At 47.6% G+C, this 19150-nt stretch overlaps 1 protein-coding gene across 17 annotated transcripts in view; it reads left to right on the forward strand.

Moving 5' to 3' along the window:
- The window catches only part of NEDD4L (NEDD4 like E3 ubiquitin protein ligase), a 375462-nt gene that overhangs the window by 90401 nt on the left and 265911 nt on the right, over positions 1-19150 (forward strand). The window lies entirely within an intron of this gene.

The following is a 19150-nucleotide window of genomic DNA, read 5'->3' on the forward strand; positions in this document are numbered from 1 at the left end:
CCTGGAGAATCCCATGGGTAGAGGAACCTGGTGGGCTACAGTCCTTGGGGACTCAGAGTCGAACAGGACGGAGCAAATAAACAATGAGAGCGGCCTTGGTTCAGCCTTCACTGTGCTGAAAGAGGGCGAGGGCAGACAGGCAGGGACACAGTTAGGAGCTTGTCCAGTCATCGAGGCGAGAGATGCTGGTGGCCTGAACAAGGCTGCAGCATCTAAAGGGTGGATGGGTTGACAAGGCACCCACAGCTGGCTCCAGAGGACTTCCGTGTGTTCAAGAACAGAGTCCCCCGCCTGCAGTCCTACAGGGGATTATGTGCATGAAAAGTGAAGGCTGAAAATTAGTTGCACAGACCAAGGAACCCCTCGAGCTGGGGTTGGTGAAATTTTCTTTACTGGATTAGATCATAATTCCCAAGGCTTATAAAAGCCCACTGTTTGCCCCACAAAGGACCACGAGCATGAGGGAACACACAGTATGTTCCTGCATCATATTACAAAAATGCAGATCAGTGCCGCGTGCAGTCAAAACTCCAATCAGATTGGTTCCTTTGTCGAGTGATCAATGGATTCTTTTGTCCATTTTGGAGCACAGGATTCGAGCACACCACACACAGTGGCGTGTTTGAAGTGTTTTTCTCAGAGGAGGAATGCCTGCCTCGTGTAATCCATCCAGTCCACCCCCCTCCTCCCTCTTGTAGCAAAGTTCTGATGAACGGAGTCTTTGTGCAGCCCTCGGTCACCCGTGCGTCTCCGCTGGAGATAAAACAGGTGCAGTTGCCCTCGCTCAGAGTTGTCAGTTATTTTTCTGAGACTCTTGGAGGCAGGGTTCAGAATTTCGTTATGCTGCAGACGACTGTTTGGTGGTCTGTGGTTCTGATGAGAGTGCCATGTGGAAGAGCATGGGTTTGGTGGGCAGAGAGCCCTGGGTTTAATGGAGATCTGGCCCCCTCCAGCCTGAGCCCCACACCTCCCACCTCGGTTTTATCCCATGTTAGGAGAGAAACAGCGACACTTTCCTGTTGGGCTGGTTGGGAAGGTGGTCTTGGCCAGATGTCTCCCCATCTCTGGCCTCTAAGGAAGGGCCGACGCTTTGCTGGTGCTGACCTGCATGAGGAGGGCTCACCTGCAGATAAAGGGTGATGAGGGCAGTTAGTTACCTTACAGGGGGCTTCGCAACGTGTTTTCAAAGCACCTTTTATTGTCTCTCAACCGTAAGGCTAGGAGAGAAAGCAATATGAATTACTGATTAGCGAAAACAGGAACTGTTGCACAGTATTGTCACAGAGAGCAAGATTGATTTGGGCAGGGGGGAGATGATGAAACGAGTAATCTTGAATTAGAGAATAAAATAAAATTCCTCTATAACATCAGGGGTGATGTGGAAACGAGGCAAAAAAGATTCCTCTTTTGTTGGATAGAGTCCAGGTACAGTCTTTTCTTTTAAAAACCTTCAAGTGCTGTATTGCTTCATTTGGCGATGGTTTACGCTGGTTTCCTGATTGTGTGCAAAAATAATTGGGATTCATATGAAGAAATTCTGTTTCTCCCTCTAGATGAGTGTTATGAGTATGTCATGTGTCTAGTGTTATGAGTAATACATCCTTGTGTTTTATCTGTATATATCACTTAAACTGAGTGTAGCTAATAGGAATATTGGGGAAATTTCCATCTCTTGTCCCCAGTTTCCAAATTAAAAATGTGAAATGGTCTTCGTCTCCATGCCGGTGGTTGGAAAGCGTGGCTGGGCTCTTACGTGCCCAGCTGCCATCTGATGAAACGGGCTGTGAAGACAGTGCAGCCCTGATTTGTGAAAGCAAGTGTGAGGTTACGTCCTGGCGAATTTCAGATAAATGTCGCGCTGGCAGGCGTCTGGTCCGTTGTCTTTTCCGCCTCCCAAAACTTCTAATTGAATTTGAACCACCCATTTTAAAAGTCTGATTCTAATGTAATGTCTGTGATTTTGTTTGGTTTTCCGAAGGAAGAATCTTGTGTCCTCCTGTTGGGGTGTTTAGGGAGCTCATATTGACTGATTCCTCTGACTTGTTACAGTCTCACAAATGGATCCCAATGCTGTAAACCTCAGAGAATGTCTGAATGGCAGAGTTTGAAACTCAAGCCGTCCAAAAGAGAGTTTGGGGAATCTTACCTTGTTCTCTGTTTTGTAGAGACAACTGCATTTAATAACATTTCTCATTAATGGCTCAACGGAGTCTGCATGTTCAGGAAAAGATCTTTCCACTTGCCATTTTAAAATGTCAGATATTTAAGGCATGTTGAGGCCCAGATAATGAGGACTCTTGAAATGAAAATTTAATTTCACATCTCCTTGGACAGGAACTTGAAAGGGGAACTTGAAAATGACAGGCCTCATCTTTCGTTATCTCTCTAGTATTTCTAACTCCATTTAACAGTGTCCTCTAGCTCAGATGTTTGTTGACTATCAAGCCATGAGTATGTGGATGCTGGCAGAGTCTTTAGAAATGGAGGTTGGGAGAGGGGAGACCAGACTACATGACTGGGTCAGAGGTGCAAAGTGGGCAGGCACCCGGTTAGCGGTCAGGAGACCCGGCTCCCTGTTCTGAGTTGGAAATGACCGTGGTGATATCCTCCTGTGTGCTTGGCACTGTCCTAGCTACTGCGTGCCTTATCAGCTGTCCTAGCAACCCTCCCAGATAGAGGATTCTGTTTCTATTTGCTGAGAGGGAAATTGAGGCTCCCTCATGTGTCCGAGGTCGTAGAGCTGGAAGTGCCCCTCCTCTGTTGTGATGTCAGATGACTCACGCTCATTGGATCCCAGCTGCCCCCTCTCTCCAAAGGGTGGGGGTATGGCATCAGTATTATCTCTTGAACTAGAAATTCCTGTACTTTTCAGAATTGTTTTGGGAAAAGGGCAGTTTCCTTCCATATTTCTTATCAGCAGTGATGACAGTTGGCTCTGGGAAAGGCTCTAAGGGTCTCTGGGTTACGGTATTTCACAGACCCAGTGCCAGGGATGATGGGATACTGTTTGAAGGTCATCCAGTAAAGCTCCCCAGGGTGAAGGGGCAGGAGAATGTTAGTGCTCTGGGGACCCCCATGGGCCGGGCCGGCCTGTGTCCTGTGTTCGTGTCTTTGGAAGCTGTGACGGATGGAGGCATCGTCAGGGAGTAGGATCAATCCTTGCTGCCAGTGGTCCTTATAAAGGGGCCATAGTGGTGGGTGTGTGGCAGGCAAGCCAAAGGATTTCTACAGCTGTCCAAGGACAGGAGGCTCGAGGGCCCGCTTTAGAATTTTGCAGATACCCAGGCCTAGTACCATAAGGCTCTGCGTTGTCCCCACTTGGGTACGAGGGGAATTAACTAACATTATCTGGAAATTGGCCTTTCCCTGTGCTTAATAGGGACCTAAAACACTGCTTTGTTCTTGTTCCGTTGCTAAGTCGTTGTGTCTGACTCTTTGCGACCCCATGGACTGTAGCACTCCAGGCTTCTCTTTCACTGTCTCCCGGAGCTTGCTCAAACTTATGTCCATCGAGTCGGTGATGCCATCCAACCATCTCATCCTCCGTTGTCCCCTTCTCCTCCTGCCTTCAGTCTTTACTAGCATCAGGGTCTTTTCCAATGAGTTGGCTTTTTGCATCCGGTGGCCAAAGTATTGGAGCTTCAACATCAGTCCTTCCAATGAATATTCAGTTGATTTCCTTTAGGATTGACTGGTTTGATCCCCTTGCTGTCCAAGGGACCCTCACAAGCCTTTTCCAGCACCACAATTCAAAAAGGCGCTCAGCGTTCTTTGTGGTCCAACTCTCACATCCGTACATGACTACTGGAAAAACCATAGCTTTGACTCTATGGACCTTTGTGGGCAAAGTGATGTCTCTGCTTTTTACGACACTGTCTAGGGTTCTCACAGCTTTCCTTTAGGTATTAGTGAGTCATGGTTTTCCACCTGGAAATAGACAGAGTGCTTCTGTTGACGTTTTTGTTGTTGGAATTGTATCTGGGATGAATCTCTTGATTTTATTTTTTGGGGGGGACCAAAACAGAATATTCTGCCCCAAATATTATTTTACGACTATATATTGAGAGCAACATCTTTTTATTTTCCAGTTTGTTCTTATTTACCAACCTCTTGGAAGCATTATGGCGTTCAGAGAAGATGCTAGGTTGTCTCAGTTCAATTCAGTTGTGTCCAACTCTTTGCGACCCCATGGACCGCAGCACGCCAGGCTTCCCTGTCCATCACCAACTCGCTTGCTCAAACTCATGTCCATCGAGTCGATGATGCCATCCAACCATCTCATCCTCTGCTGTCCCCTTCTCCTCCTGCCATCAATCTTTCCCAGCATCAGGTTATCTACTTTACTTTAAAGTTATTTATTGGATGTCCTGATTATAAAAGTATTTGTTCACTGAAAAGTCAGAAATCATAAGATAAAAAAGAAGGATAAATGACCCACCATCTCACTGGACTGAGGTAGGAGCAGTTGCAGTTTTAGCATGCCTGGACCTCGCTCTCTGCACACCACCATCCTGGTTGGGAGGCAGCTGCTCTGAGGGCAGAGCTGGGCCCATCTTGGTGGTACTGAGTTCCCAGCACCTGGAGGGGGGCCCGGTGCACGGAGCGAGCTCCAAAATGGTGTGTCGAGTCGCACGTGCAGTGCTGCCAGTCAGCATCCAACAGAGGGGACCTCACCCTGGGAGCTGCCCACACAGGGGTGGGAGCTAAAAGAACAAAATATCTGCAGGAAAGAGGCACCACGCTCGGGCCTGGGGGACCCCAGGGCAGAACTGGAGTGGCCTGAACCCAGGACTGTGGGCAGCCCAGCCAGGATGGCGCTGACCCCTGCGGAAGAAGTGCTGTCCACATATGGCAGACACTGCAGGGCAGGGCGGGGGGACGCTGAAGGACGGAAGAAGCTGGGTCTCTGGTGCTGCCAGGGCGGCACTGACCAAGGCAGGGCAGATGTCTCTCTCCTCTCGGCAGGAAGCTGGCCAGAAAGCGGGGCTGGGAAATGCAGTTTGTAGGATGCTGGTCCCACTGTCCCACAGCAGAGAAGGGAAAGGGTGGCTTGGGAGTCGTGGAGACAGCCAACAGCCAGCGCTGCCTGGCATTTTTAAGAATTCGATCTGGAATCCGGTTTTGCTCTGTGCTGCTGTGTGTGCTCAGTCATGTCTGACTCTTTGCGACCCTGTGGACTGCAGCCCACCGGGCTCCCCTGTCCATGGGATTCTCCAGGCAAGAACACTGGAGTGGGTTGCCATGCCCTACTCCAGGGCATCTTCCTGACCCAGGGATTAAACCCGTGTCTCTTGTATCTCCTGCTTTGGCAGGAGGGTTCTATACCGCTTGCACCGCCCAGGAGGCCCAGTTTTGCTCTGTTCTAATGAAATTTACATTTTTGCTGCGAATAGTACATCATGGGCATCTTTCTGTATCACTAGACACGGCTCTGCATGCTTTCTCTAGGGTCCCGATTCTGGAGTCAGATTCCAGCTGAACTGCTCATTAGCTGTATGACTGGTCAGTTTAATGATTTAGGCAACATTTTCCTCATTTGTAAAATCTAACGAATTGTGAGGATTTAATGAAGTTATGTCTCAAAATATGATCACTTTACCCAGGTGTGACAGTACTTGATGGCGATAATAAAAATAATAATGACAGTTATCCAATCATTCCCAGATGATGTTTAATGAATTTTTTTGGCCTTGATGAATATTCATGTAACTACATCTTTGCCTATTTGTCTGGGTCTTTCTGCAAAAAGTGGACTGTTGGCATCAGAGTCTTTGCTGCTCAAAGCTAGGCTGGTCATATATCGATATTTTACTAGATTGCCTTCTAGAACTATTACATCAATTTTTAATCTGACTTCTAACAGTACCTGTCTCCTCTACACTCTTACCAGTCTGGATATGGTTATTGTTTTTGCTTGTCGTCAATCTGCTTGATTGAAAGTGTATGCTTGTTTTTGTTTGCATTCTTTTGATTATTGGCAAGTTTGAAATTGTCTTTCCTAGACTCAGATGGCAACAGTTCTGCTTGTCATCAAGTACCTGGGGCCTGGACTGCTCACTGGCAAGTCCATCAAGACCAGTTTTCTCAAACTCACTCAGCATCGCTTTTCTCCCTGGAGAACAGGATTAGAGGAGTCATGCCCATCTCACAGGGTGACGGTGAGGGCTAAGAACGTACCAAAGTGTCAAATCAGTGCCAGACTTTGTGTAGCTACCCTTCTAGCTAACTTGTTAACTTCAGCTCTTCCTCCCATTGTTGGTCTGTTGATTTTAGAAAGGTGAGTTGGAGAGACGAGCAGCTTGAAGAGGGGGTTTTGAGAAACAGAGCATTTCTGGGTAGGGGTGAAGTCCAGCATGGCAGCGGGTAGCCGAGGTGGAGCGTGGGTGGAGATGCTTGTGGATCTCGTGCCCATTTGTGAACAGAGGTGCCCATGGGCTTGGGCCCTGACATCAGGCAGGATCAAGGAGGATCTGAGCCAGGGAGGAAGGTTCCAGAGTCACCTCTGAAGAGGGGAAGGGATGGGGCGTTGGGTGGTTGGCCAGATGGTCTGTGGATAGAATGGCAGAGTGAGCTCTTTGTGTCAGCAGGGGACCCAGTGGTGTGGAGGTGGGAAGCTCAGTTTTGGCCCGCCCCGGGGCCTGTCCTCTGTGCTGAGCTATGCTTTCAGTGTGACACGGACACAGGGGGAACATATGTAAAAGGATGAAGGTCAAGGAGGTGCTGATGGGCTGGCGCAGAGGTGGGGAGGGCCTGGAGTTGGTGCAGGGCTGCTATGGCCCCGCAGGTCCCCACACTCCAGCCTGGTTGCCAGCCCTGTGCTCGGTTTAACGCCCTTGAAATTTCAGAGTCTTGAAAGTTTGGGACAAAGGGCCCATGCTTTCATTTTCCACTGGGCCCTGCAAATTGTGTACGCTTCCAGAAAGGACGTGTGGAGCAGAGGTGGGTGGGCAAGTGGACCCAGGTGGGCGCGGTTGGAGGCAGAGACCCCGGAGGCTCCGTGCTGGAGGCTGAGGTTCGCTGTCTCGGGATCCAGGTGGAGCCCAGTGAGCTTAGGCTGGTGCCGGAGGCCCCGGGACTGGGAGGGTTTTCTTGCCGAGAAACAGGATGCTTTGCACTGCAGTGGATCCCTTCAAGAATGTGGTTGTACCGGCTCGGGTTCTGGAACACGGCTTCTGCAGGCTGACGCCGTTGACCCTTGTGTGCTTGGTTGTTCAATTGTGTCCTGCCTCTGTGTGACCCCATGGACTCTAGCCCACCAGGCTCCTTGGTCCATGGGATTTCCCAGGCAAGAATATTGGAGTGGGTTACCATTTCCTCCCCCAGAGGATCTTCCTGACCCAGGGCTTGAACCCACGTCTCCTGCATTGCAGGCAGATTCTTTACCCACTGAGCCATCAGGGACTGTTGGGCTGGGTGATTCTACGTTGTTGGGGGCTGACTTGTAAGACTGGAGTGGCCTCATTTTAACTTAAACACCTCCATCTAGGCCTTATCTCCAAATAGAGTCACACCCTCAGAGGCAGGGATTTGAGGCATCAACATATGGATTTTGGGGTGGGAGTAGAGGAGAGGAGGGCCACACCCAGTTCAGCCCACAGCACTGATCTAATTTTATGGCTTTGTGACAGTAGACCAATGAATAGCGGCTTCTTAGATCTTTCTTAGAAGAAAGGTGAATCCGTACTTTGGCTGTTTGAAGATCTCATTATCAGATTGCTGTAAGAAGTTGCTAAGACTTTAAATATCCCTTGACCTGATGATGCACTGCTCATGGTCTCACATGTACAAGGAGACGAACCTTTATCCTGAGTGCAACCACTCAGAAAGCAACAGATGCTTTCTGATAAACCTCCTTCCAGCTGTATCATTACATAAATGGGAAGGGACAGAAAAGGAACACTTGCTTGCACAGAGAAAAAAAATGACATTAAAAGTGACATTTAAAGGACTTCCCAGGCGGTCCAGTTGTTAAGACTCCATTCTCCCAGTGACATAGAGTCAAGCTATGGTTTTTCCAGTAGTCATGTACAGATGTGCGAGCTGGACCATAAAGAAGGATGAGTGCAGAAGAATTGATGCTTTTAAACTGTGTGCTTGGAGAAGTCTCTCGAGAGTCCCTGGGACTGCAAGAAGATCAAACTAGTCAATCCTAAAGGAAATCAGTCCTGAATATTCATTGGAAGGACTGATGTTGAAACTGAAACTCCAGTACTTTGGTCACCTGATGCAAAGAACCAACTCATTGGGAAAGACCCTGATGCTGGGAAAGACTGAAGGCAGGAGGAAAAGGGGACAACAGAGGATGAGATGGTTGGATGGCATCACCGACTCAATGGACATGGGTTTGAGCAGGCTCCGAGAGTTGGTGATGGACAGGGAGGCCTGGCGTGTTGTAGTCCATGGGGTCGCAAAGAGTCAGATACAACTGAGCAACTGAACTGAATCGAACAGTTTACCAACTTGCCTCTCCTTTGAATCTACCAACACACGGTCTAGGAGACACCCATGCCAAACTCTTCCTGCTTCTAAATGAGATCTTGTCCCTTGCAGAGACACATTTTATACCTTTTGCAAGGCCTCTGCTGTCCTTCAGGTCCATCTATAAAGAGCCTGTCCTGCTTATGAGGGTGATTTTAAAGTTCTTAAAATTGTTATCAAATGAGAGGAACCAACCATCCATCCACAGGATGATAAAGCTCATGATACAACTGGTCCACTCAGAGGGACCCTGGAGCCAGACCCCTTCTACAGCCTGGACCAGCTCATTTCTCCTCCCCTCCCCACAAATCCCTGAGGGTGCAGAAGAGCACCAGCCACCTGCCCTTCAAGTGGCTGTTCAGAGCCATGAAATTCATGCGTTTCCCACACTGGACCAGTGTGCGGTCCCTGCAAGGTTCTATGCAGGAAAAGGTGCTGAGAAGCCACAGGGCTGGCATGGAGCATCTTCCTGGAGTACCAGTCCTTCGAAAAGTCTTGATGGATATGGCAGTGGTTCTCAGAGTGTGGACCCCCAACCACCCAGCATCACCTGGCCACTTGGTGGAAATGCCTATTTTCAGGTGCCACTCAAACCCTCCAGAAACAGAATCCCTGGGGCTGGGATCCAGTGATTTGCACATACAAACTCCCAGGTGATTCTGAAGCTCCATGAAGTTTGAAAAAGAATATTCTATTAAAACAAAGCATCATGCAACCAAACAGGCAGTTTGCATCTGCTTTAAGATCTCCCATTTTCAGGGACAGGCTTAGTCCTCTCTGCCAGGGAAAACTTGGACAGAAAATGTGAGAGGTGCCAATGAAATTTCTAAATGCAGGGGGCCCCAGATCCGCATCTCCGACCCTAACCTCCCTTCCTCCCGAATCCCTGAGTCTCTCTCTCTCTGAGCCAGCAATGCGGGAAGAAAGACTGGGATCTGTACTCCAAACTGAACAGATTCTCAGTGTTCATCTCCTTCCTCTGTTCCAACACCTCAAAGCTTCGCAATAACTCTTACCAGGAATCACTGTGTGGGAGAAAGTGAAAGAAAGAAAGTGAAGTCGCTCAGTCGTGTCCGACTCTTTGTGGCCCCATGGACTGCAGCCTACCAGAGTCCTCTGTCTATGGGATTTTCCAGGCAAGAGTACTGGAGTGGGTTGCCATTTCCTTCTCGAGGGGATCTTCCCAACCCAGGGATTGAACTCCGGGTCTCCCACATTGCCGTCAGACACTTTACCATCTGAGCCAACAGAAACCCAAACTCTTCCAACAGTTCCTCCAGCATGGCGAAAGGAGGGACTCCTCTCACTTTGAGTGTGATTCGTGTCCACCGTGCCTGAGTAGTTCAGCGTTTTTTAATTTCTCTGAAAAGCACTTATTAAACTTTTATAATGAGAAACTGTTTTCATGAGGAGGTAGAAGCAGTTTATGCCTCCATAGATTGTTTTCTTTATGTCATCTTATATTTACCCAGTCTTGCTGATTCTATCCCATGGTATAGATGCTTTGATACTCAACTGCATCACATATGTATGTGTGTGTGTGTGTATGTATATATATATATATGAAAAATATATTTGAATCACCCCCCCCAACACTGCAGTATTTCATTCTCTTCCTGTGCTGATCCATCAGCCCTCAGACAGCCCTGGTCAGCATCAGGCCAGGGCTCTCTTGTGATCACTGTCCCCCACTCCACCCTCTGCCATAGTCCTCTCTTGGCGCTCAGATTCCACAGGCTCATTTCAAAACTGAGTCAACTCCGTTACTATTCACACTTGTCCCTGTGTGTCCAGTATGACTTAAAATACTAATCACCAAGTCCAGGCCACGCCCACTACCTATACACACACGTGTGCGCGCATACACGTACAATGGTGAGTGCCATCACCAGAGTACAGCTTCTCTCTCACACCCATCCCATCAGTGACCGTGCTTCAGTGACCGCTGTATTTTCACACTGATTCTGGACCTTCACATTTAGTGACCCGTCTGGGCGCTAGTGGTAAAGAATCTGCAGGAGACGCAAGAGATGCAGGTTTGATCCCTGGGTTGGGAAGATCCCCTAGAGGAGGAAATGGCAACCCATTCCAGTATTCTTGCCTGGAGAATCCCATGGACAGAGGAGCCTGGTGGGCTACAGTCCATAGGGTCGAAAAGAGTCCGACAGGACTGAGTCACTGACTTGACTTCACTTCAAAAATGCCCCAGGAAGGTTAAAACGCCCTCCCCCTGGGGGAAAGTCTTACCAAGAGGCATTAATTCCTTACGTGCAAGCCTTCTTTAATGATTAGATGAATATACTAAACAATAAAGGTGAGATAAAGCTGGAAACCTCAAGGGCACCAGTAGTTCTGGAAGTGCTGGCTGCCCTGAGGGTAACTTTCCCCCAGCTGACAGGGAAGAGGAGAGTGGCTTTGGCTCACTCCCCGAAAAGTGCAGCCCAGGTCGGGCCTGGTGCCCTGGTGCCGCCTCCTGTCCCATCGAGGCTGCTGTGGAACCTGCCCCCCAGACACCGCCTTTCAGACTCTCAGAGCCCCACACCTCACCTCTGCAAGGAGCATCATGACTGAGACCCAGAGAACTCCACAGTCAGCGCCCCTCCTGGTAAATGCTTAGAGGAACACTCTGTCTTAAATGTCCCCCCCCCCCCACCTTTTTTAAACGTCCCCTACCCCTCCAACTAGGGATTGAATTCCATGCCCCCTGCACTGGGAGTTGTTCAGTCACTAAAGTCTTGTCTACTGGAAAAACCATAGCTTTGACTAGACGGACCTTTGTTGGCATAGTGATGTCTCTGCTTTTCAATATGCTGTCTAGGTTGGTCATAGCTTTTCTTCCAAGGAGCAAGCATCTTCTAATTTCATGGCTGCAGTCAACATCTGCAGTGACTTTGGAGCCCAAGAAAATAAAGTCTGTCACTGTTTCCATTGTTTCCCCATCTATTTGCCATAAAGTGATGGGACTGGATGCCATGATCTTCATTTTTTGAATGCTGAGTTTTAAGCCGGCTTTTTCACTCTCCTCTTTAACTTTCCTCAATAGGCTCTTCAGTTCTTCTTCACTTTCTGCCATAATGGTGTGTCATCTGCATATCTGAGGTTACTGATATTTCTCCCCACAATCTTGATTCCAGCTTGTGCTTCATCCAGCCCGGCATTTCGCATGATGTACTCTGCATACAAATTAAATAAGCAGAGTGACAATATACAGCCTTGACGTACTCCTTTCCCAATTTGGATCCAGTCTGTTGTTTCATGTCTGGTTCTAACTGTTGCTTCTTGACCTGCATACAGATTTCTCAAGAGGCAGGTCAAGAGGTCTGGTATTCTCATCTCTTTCAGAATTTTCCACAGTTTATTGTGATCCACACAGTCAAAGGCTTTGGCATAGTCAGTAAAGGAGAAATAGATGTTTTTCTGGAATTCTCTTGCTTTTTCTTTTATCCAATAGATGTTGGCAATTTGATCTCTGGTTCCTCTGCCTTTTCTAAATCCAGCTTGAACATCTGGAAGTTCATGGTTTATGTACTATTGAAGCCTGGCTTGGAGAATTTTGAGCATTACTTTGCTAGCATGTGAGATGAGTGCAATTGTGTGGTAGTTTGAGCATTCTTTGGCATTTCCCTTCTTTGGGATTGGAATGAAAACTGACCTTTTCCAGTCCTGTGGCCACTGCTGAGTTTTCTAACTTTGCTGGCATATTGAGTGCAGCACTTTCACAGCATCATCTTTTAGGATTTGAAAGAGCTCAAGTGGAATTCCATCACCTCCATTAGCTTTGTTCCTAGCGATGCTTCCTCAGGCCTGCTTGACTTCACATTCCAGGATGTCTGTCTCTCGGTGAGTGATATATTGACTGTCAAACCAAGTGCAAGGTGCTTGGTGTTAAAATTAAATATTAATTTCAAGTATAGAAAGAAATAGCATCAAATGGAAATAGATCGATCAAATGAATGAAATCTGTGCTCTGTGACGGGGTGGGAGGGAGGGGACGTATGTATACCGATAGCTGATTCATGTTGTCGTAAAGCAGAAACTAACACAACTTTGTAAAGCAACTATCCAATTAAAAATTAAAAAAAAAAAAAAAACTGTTAGAAAGAAGTGGACCTGAGATACAGGCCTTAAGAAAGGCTTCAAGTCCAAGAAAAGTTCCGTAAACTGAAAATGTTGTGCGATGGCCCTCGCCTTGCCCATCTCCATGGAGACTGAGCTCGTTTCCATGTAGAGCGAGCCCTGCCTGTTTGTCTGATGGATTCGTTAGAGCCTTCTGCTGCTTTCAGACAAAACTCTGTTTCTGAGCCCGAGGATTGGGGATGAGGAGGAAAACAGGGGATTGTGTGTTGAAACCACAGGGCCTGAACCAGGTGACAATCACACCTCTTAACTTTTAACACCTGCTGAGTCCCAGCTCTCAGTTGGGAACCAGGAAGCTGCAGTTTGCCGGATGTTCAGAAGCTGCTGCCAGTGTAACAGCCAAATATTATTCTCCATACCCAGCTATCCATCAAATATTTATGAGGGCCTATGTTTCCGATGCTCTTCAGATACAGGGAGAGGCGTGAAAGTGTACATTTGAAGGTAGAAAAACAAATGAAAGCAAGTTTGAACTTCATACTGAAATTTCTTCCTTCCTATATTATGTGAAATCCATATTAGGGCCATTTGAAAGTAATCAAACTTCATAAAATATTACTGTAAAAGGAATAAATATTTTAAAATATATTTCACATGGTGTTTCAGAGAACTAGCGCCCTAACCGGAGAAGGCAATGGCACCCCACTCCAGTACTCTTGCCTGGAAAATCCCATGGACGGAGGAGCCTGGTAGGCGGCAATCCATGGGGTCACACAGAGTCGGACATGACTGAGCGATTTCACTTCCGCTTTTCACTTTCATGCATTGGAGAAGGAAATGGCAACCCACTCCAGTGTTCTTGCCTGGAGAATCCCAGGGACGGGGAAGCCTGGTGGGCTGCTGTCTGTGGGGTCGCACAGAGTCGGACACGACTGAAGCGACTTAGCAGTAGCAGCAGTACCCTAACACCACCTAGCCTCCTGCAGCTGTCTGAAAAACAGCTTCCTGAACCTTCTTATTTTCTTTTTCCTTTGAAAGCGCTGTGTTGGAAGTAACATGCATTTGTGATTTTCGTTCTGGCATTACTTCGTTATCTCTTTTTTTGAAACAGCACAGACCCACGTGGTAGTTGAGATTATTTTGTAGTTTGAAAAAGCTAGAGAACTTGACTTTGATATCTTTAAAAAAAATCAAAGTTAGCACTGATTTAAAAATAATCTTATGTATTTTTAGGAGGAAACAGGAAAAAATAATTTAGCACAATTCTGATAAGCTCTGAAATAGCATTTTTCAGAGTCGCTATCTCATTAATGAGTTGCTGGTATGAGTTATGTCCTTGTGGTAAAGTGGCATTGCTGGGTAATGAGGCTCAGCTGAAATGTGAAATCTGATAACACACATTTGCACATTTTAAGGAAGCCCAGCTATTAGAAGCAGTGGTTCTGCCCGACATGAGATCAGTTCAGCCGGCATGCTTGTCTCCTTTTAAAAGTGAAGCTTCAGTGACCCTGAGGATGTTGTCTCAGGTGTCCTGATTCCTCGTAGGTAAATTACAGATGAGCATCCCTCACGGTGTGGTGCTGGCTTTTAGCCTCAGATGATGATAGAAGGGGAGGGAGGCAGGAGGGATCACCTTAGGCCCTGACAGTTACAGAAGCGCCATTAACCTCGTAGCCCTCCAGGATCCCTTGGTTGATGCCTGCAGCTCTCCAAACTTTGTGGCACCGGGTCCTGTGGCTTCTTAGAGAGTTTCAGACTGGACAGCCTAGTTCTATGGGCAGCTTTTCCCTGGGCAAGATCTGCCTTGACTCTCCCTTTGCAGCTGGAGAGTTTTCTCCTCCTTGTTGTTTGAGTTAAGCTTTTCCTGCAGCATTCAAGTTAACTCTGGCTACTCCTTGAACCAGGGACCTCCTGTCCTATTACCTGGCTTTTCCCCTGTGTTAATTCTTAGAATGATTCTGAGACCAGCCTGTTGTAGAAGAAGTACTGCCATTCTTCATAAAGGGATTTTAAACATCACACATAGAGCCAGTTATATCTGCTATCAATCCTTTGTGGAGTAAGAACAACAAACAGGACCCCACCCCTCCCCCCCCCCCCCAAAAAAAAGATACTGTTTACACATGCTCTTAGTTCGTGTCTTTTTTCTTTAAATTTTATTTTTTATTGTTGCCTGTCCTGGGTCTTCCTTGCTGCACGTGGGCTCCTAGTTGCGGTGGCAAGTTGGGGCTGCTCTCTAGTTATGGAGCACTGGCTCGAGAGCACAGGCTCAAGAGTTGTGGTGCAAGGGCTTAGTTGATCCGTGGCATGTGGGATCTTCCCCAATCAGGGACCGAACCCGTGTCCCCTGTATTGGAAGGTGATTCTTAACCACTGGACCATCAGGGAAATCCTTCATTCATTTCTAATGGTTTTTTCATTCATGATGTTTTGAGACTGGCTGAGAGTTAGGACACATCCAGATGTATCAACAGTCTTGTGTTTCCCTGTGAGGTGGACGAGACTGTAATTCTTACTCCTGGGTTTTGTCTTAGAGAAGTTATACATCTACATGCTTCAGGTGGTGTGTGATCTTGCATAAATGTCAGATGAGTTTTTGGCCCCCCGTATGCCAGTCTCAAATAGCCACATCTCAGAGCTGGGAAGGGAAGCCGGGGACCGACTGCTTCCTTTGCTTCCTCCCTGGGGGTCCTTCTGGCAGCGGTCCCGTCTTCGCTGTCTCTCTGGCACTAACTGGCCAGCTGTCGGCCTTGGGAGGCCCCCTGCTCCGTATCTGACCAGCATTAATGGCTGGACGTTCCTCCCTCATCCAGGTGCATCTGCCTTCCTGCAGCTTTCACTCCTGGGGTCAGGGCTTGTCCTCTGCAGCCTCATAATACAAGGACTTGGTTTCTGCCAACTCACCGCCTTCCTGAGAAAGAATCTGCCCCCCCCCCTTTTTTTTAAAGGGGAGTGGTCAAACATTTGTAAGTCTTCCTATGATGTTCGTTTATTAACTATCCTGGGTACTTAAAAACAATTTTTTGCATTGTTAATATAGTGGTTTTAAATTAAAAGCGTAAAGGCCGTGCAGTAAGATGTGTGTGTATCTGTCCTGTTTACCTCTGTCCCTAACCATCTGATTTCTGTCCTCAGAGTCAGCCAGTGGTACCGTTTTCCGATGTCCTTGCAGAGTTCATGACACACAGACACATCGCTCACGTGTGTACCCGCACACACGTCTTCTGTCCCCTTTCTCTGTAAAGAATGGCGTCACCTGTGTGTTCTCCACTTAGTCGTTTCATGTGAGAGCACATCTTGGATTTTCAAATCTGTACATAGAGTGTATTCCCATTCTTACGGTTGTTCAGTGTTCTAGCGCATAGATTTTGTCCTATTTACTTAAAGAAACTAAGCAACCACCTCCGTCAAGTCATGCCTCTTGGGCTTGCACGTACCACCACTGGCCCGGGGCACAGGGTGCGGACGCTCCCTGCTCAGGACCTGGACTGATGCTTGTGGCTTACACTGTCCCAGAGGTGAGTCATACTGAAGACAAAATAAGCCCCCCAGGACCCCCCTACCTGCACTTGTGATGCTCTCCCATCCTGTTTCTTCCATCCTGCGCTCTGCATTGACTTAAGCAGCTAAGCACACATAGCGCTCACAGCCATAAAACTCCATCCTCAGCTTTGGCCTCGTCACCCATTCTGATGAAATCTTTTGGATTCTGATCCTATCTTCTGACCTTTTATCTGGCTGTGTGTATCAGCTGCAAATTGGATTAGCCTGCTGTCAGTAACCTCCTCCAAATTTTCCTGGCTCACGATGTTGCCCACAGTAGAGCTAATCATAAGAGCCCCCTGACATAAGCCCTGGGGGCCCCCTAGACTTTTCCAGTGATTAGGCTCTGGATAGGAGTTAGCAGCAGGATGCAACTCAGCCCCACCCTTACTTTAGCATCAGTTCACCTTCCCGTCATCATCTTGTCTAGAAGAATACAGAGTGTTCTGGTTGAAGGCTGGCCAGGGTCCATGTTCACTAGTATGCAGTGTGCCCTTGAACTTTTTGCCTTCTCAGAAAAGGGAAAAAGCGTGCATGTATCTTATATTCTTTGCAAACCTCCACTGGAGATTGTTCTTTTCTAAATGTCCAGAAAATATTTAGCGATTCACTCTAGAATTTCAGATAAATATCCCTGATTCATTCCCCCTGGAAACATGGGGGATACCCAGCTCTTTGCTAGAGTCTAGGAGGACAGTCCTGAGCAAGGGGAGAGGGTGGCTCGTGTCTCTCTGGCCTTGGGTGGCTGCCTGTGGACCATTCTTGTTACTTCCCAAGATCTGTCTAGCCTCTGCTCTGCAAGAGCATCGTCCTTGGCCATGATGTTGTTCAGTTGCTCAGCCATATCTGACTCTTTGTGACCTTATGGACTATAGCCCGCCAGTCTCCTCTGTCCTCCACTATCTTCTGGAGTTTGCTCATATTCATGTCCACTGAGTCAGTGATGCCATCTAACCATCTCATCCCTTGCTGCCCCATTCTCCTTTTGCCTTCAGTCTTTCCTGGCATTGGCCGTTATAGCTAATTTTAAAAAGCTAGCAACAAAAATGGTGAGAGGAGAAATGTAGGTCCTGTGGGAACTTATTGTAGGGGTGACTTACCGAGTCTTGGAGATCTGGAAGGACATGTTCAGACAATGTGATATTTAAGCTGACACCTAAAGACAAGTAAGGAGGAGATCTGAGCAAAAATAGCATCAAATTGGTGGAGCTGGCGGAGGGAGGAACTGCCATCAGCCCAGTCTGTATAATTTATAATGTGATTCATAACTTCTTTCAACGCTGGGAACTTTGCCCGTCTCTGATTCTGTAATTTCTGAAATGACCAGAAGTTTCAGTTTCTTGTGACGGGATGGGGACTTGGTGGAACCAGTTTGCAGAGCCCGGATTTCCTTGTTGCCACCTCCACTCCTCTGTGTCGGGACTCTGGGTCTCCTAGTTGTTTTCCAACACAGACAGGCTGACTCCATGTAGTCAGGAAGTGTTAGCACAAGAAGGCTTCTAATTGTAGCCCAAGAGCGGGCAGTTATTAAACTCTTCAGACTTCTCTAGGAATTAGGAATAGTTACCTTGTGAGGGTTTATCTGGTAGTGAATAAAGTCTTTGTGGGGCCAAACCAAGACATTATCTGCAAGTATGTGGCCACAGAGATTGGGAACATCCACAGTTCCAGTGGCAGTGATTCGGGTGCTATCTCCGTGAGTCACAGCTGGAATTTGATTGTCCGCCCTTCTGAGTTGTGTGTGGTCAGGGCAGCCTGGGGAGGGAAGTGGAGATGGGCCATCTGGAGCACAGGAGATAGAAGCCCGGAGGGGTTTCTGTTTGGGCTGCTCTTTGAAGGCCTGTCCTGGAGCTTGAGTACTTCAGAGGTAGTGGCAGGGTCACCCTGTTGCAGAGATGAGCACAACCCGTGTTGGGATCTTCAAACTAAGCCCTTGTTCTGAGGTCACACTCATTATTCTCCGAGGTCACTTGACTAATTGTAGGTAAGAACTGATGCTTTCAAACTGTGGTGCTGGAGAAGAAAGGATATCAAACCAGTCCATCTTAAAGGAAATCAACTCTATTCATTGGAAGGACTGATGCTGAAGCTGAAGCTCCACTGCTTTGACCACCTGATGCAAAGAGCTGACTCATTGGAGAAGACCCTGATGCTGGGAAAGATTGAAGGCAGGAGGAGAAGAGGGGCAACGGGGGATGAGATAGTTGGATGGCATCACTGACTCAATAGACATGAGTCTGAGCAAACTACTGGATCTAGTGAAGGACAGGGAAAGCTGGCATGCTGCAGTCTATTGGGTCTCAAAGAGTCAAACACAACTTAACAACTGAACAACAGCAAAGCAAGTTGAACAGATACAAATTAGAGTCAAGATACCAGCCCTGTGTCTTCAAATCCACGCAACAGGCCATTTTTTCACAATAAAATCTAACAGACAACACCGGATTTTTTAAAATCAGCTTTGCTCCTATGTGCCCTCGTCAAGTTGCTGAGAGCTCTTGGGCTCTCCGACATGAGTCCTGCTTCCCATTGTACTTGGTGAGGGTCAGATATGGGGCCATGGGGTTCACCTGGGAATTGTCTTCTTGGGGATTCTTGGGAGTCTCTGCCTCCCGAAATCCAAACCTTCTGCCAGTTCCTCCTGGCCAAGCAACACACTCCACGCAGAAATCCAGACTTTATTGTGAGAGGTCAGGTATGACTACCATGAAAAATAGAGAACTTTAGGGAATTTGCTGGTGGCCCACGGGTTAGACTTCATGCCCTCACTGCCGAGGTCGCAAGTTCAATATCTGATTGGGGAGCTAAGATCTTGCAAGCCATGTGGTGCAGCCAGAAAAAGTGTATAGAGTTATTTTAAAAATATGTGTATTGTGTTGTTCAGTTGCTTAATCATGTCCGACTTTCTGAGACCCCATGGACTGCAGCACGCCAGGTTTCCCTGTCTTCACCATCTCCTGGAGCTTGCTCAGACTCATTCCATTGAGTTTGTGACGCCATCCAACCATCTCATCCTTGGTTGTCCCCTTCTCCTGCCTTCAGTCTTTCCCAG

This window comes from Bos grunniens, chromosome 24 (genome assembly GCF_055505025.1).
Source record: "Bos grunniens cultivar Pamir isolate PY7600 chromosome 24, Bosgru_T2T1.0, whole genome shotgun sequence".
In the NCBI taxonomy this organism is placed as follows: domain Eukaryota; kingdom Metazoa; phylum Chordata; class Mammalia; order Artiodactyla; family Bovidae; genus Bos; species Bos grunniens.